Consider the following 2,322-nt stretch of genomic DNA (forward strand, 5'->3'; position numbering starts at 1 on the left):
AGAAAGATAATTAGAAAATACTCAACTGCCTAGAAATTAGAAATGTATTGATAAATAATCCATAAATTAAATGTTAAATCAATATAGAAATCTAAAAATATTTTGAACTAAATGATAATGCAGATATACCAAACCTTGAGGGATACAGATAACTAGTGCTTAAAGGGAACTTTTATGTATATATAAAAAGGAAAAATGCTGAAAATTAATGTCCTACGACAACAATATCTATTCTCACTATTTCTATTCAAAATTGTATAGGAGGTCCTATTCAGTGCTATAAGAAAAAGAAAAGAAAGGCATAAGAATTAGAAAGGAGAAATAAGAATATTTTCATTTACAATTATGTACATAGAAAATCTGAAAAAACATATAAACTCTTAGAATTAAACAATTTCATCAAATATCTGAATACAAGATGAGTATACAAAAATTATTATAAATCATTATAGCAACAAAGATATAGAAAATGAAATTTAAAAAAATAATACCACCGATAGGAGCATTAAAAAAAAATCAGACACCTAGGACTTACAAAATATGTGCAAGGCATTTAATTAAAAACTACAAAACATTATTGAGAGAAAATTTTCTAAAAACTCTAAATAAATGGAAGGATATACAATATTCATGAATAGTAAAGATGTCAGTCATCTCTCCCAAATTATGTATATAGATCCGTAAATTTGATACAATCCCAGTTAAAAGCCCCAACATTGAATTTTTTAGATGGACACTGACAAACTGAATCTAAAATTTATATTGAAATAAAAAGGACAAAGAATGGCTAAAGCAATCTTGAAGGACAAAGCTGGAAGATAGAGTGGTTGGTATCGGTGCAAATACAGAAAAAATGAACAATGAAACAGAATGGAGAGTTCAAAATGAACCTACACATCTGATTTATGACATCTGATCTATCTGCCTCATGACAAAGGTGACACTGCAGTACACTGGGGAATGAATTTGATTTTCAATAAATAGTGTCATGTCAGTTGGATATTCACATGAAAAAAAATAATCTTATGTCATAGTTTGAACCATATACAAAATCTATTCAATATGGATTGCAGATTGAAATACGGAAGATAAAACAATAAAGCTTTTAGAAGAAAACATAGGAGACCATCTTCAGTAGTTTGGAGTAGGCAAAGATTTCTGAAATAAAACACAAAAGGTGCTAACCATAAAGGAAGCAACTGATAAACTAGACTATATTTGTGATAACTTTATGTATCAATTTGACTAGATCACAGTATGCCCATATATCTGATTAAACATTAATTCTGGGTCTATCTGTGAAAATGTTTCTGGAAGAGATTAGCACTTGAACTGGTGGACTAAGTAAAGCAAACTGCCCTCCCCGATGTGGGTGGACATCATCCAATCCATTGAGGCCCTGAATAGAACAATAAATGTGGAGGAATGGAAGATTCACTGGCTCTCTGCCTGACCATTCGAGCTGGGTCATCAATCTTCTGTCCTCAGCACTCCTGGCTTTCAGGCCTTCAGACTCAAACTAGAATCTATACCACTGGCTCATAAGAACACCACAGGATCTCCTGGGACTCCAGCTTGCAGATAGACCATGGGATGTCTCAGGCTCCATAATCATGTGAGCCAATACCATACATGTTTCTCTGGAGAATCCTCATTAACTCAATATTGAAATAAAGAACTGTAATCATAAAGTCACAGTTAAGAAAATGAAAAGGCAATTCATAGACAAGTAGAAAATATTTTATACATCTATCTACAATAAAGATTCATATTTGGAATTTATTTTATACTATGATCTAATGTGACTTATAACAACATAAGAAAATTTTAATACAAATGGATAATCAAATAAATAGATGTAAGAAAACAAATGTCAGCTTTAGGTATTACTTGAACTGCCATCGACTGAGTATTAAAGAGAAAGAAAAATACAGTATGACTAGAATTATGAACATTAATACTACAATTTTAGAACTCCTTATTTTCAAAGCACATTCACATTCCTACTTTATAACTAAAATTGAGGGATGACCAAATTGATAGTCACTTGAATGTCAAATGGCAAATTTTAATTGTTCTTAGTGGGTGCCAGGCATTGGCTAAGCAATGGAATGGCATAACAGAAGTATTTCCTGCCAGCATCTAGTTATTACTTTAGAATAAATGCCTAAGTTGTAAATTATTGAAGCAAACGGCATGAACAATTATATGTTTCAAGAACTTCAAATTTTTTTCATGGGATTTGGTAGAATAATTCACATGTAAGCATTTGTGTAAAGTAATAATTAAAGGCAGACAAGGATTTGTGCATTATGATATTCA

This window comes from Pteropus vampyrus, unplaced genomic scaffold (genome assembly GCF_000151845.1).
Source record: "Pteropus vampyrus isolate Shadow unplaced genomic scaffold, Pvam_2.0 Scaffold22, whole genome shotgun sequence".
Taxonomy (NCBI): Eukaryota; Metazoa; Chordata; class Mammalia; order Chiroptera; family Pteropodidae; genus Pteropus; species Pteropus vampyrus.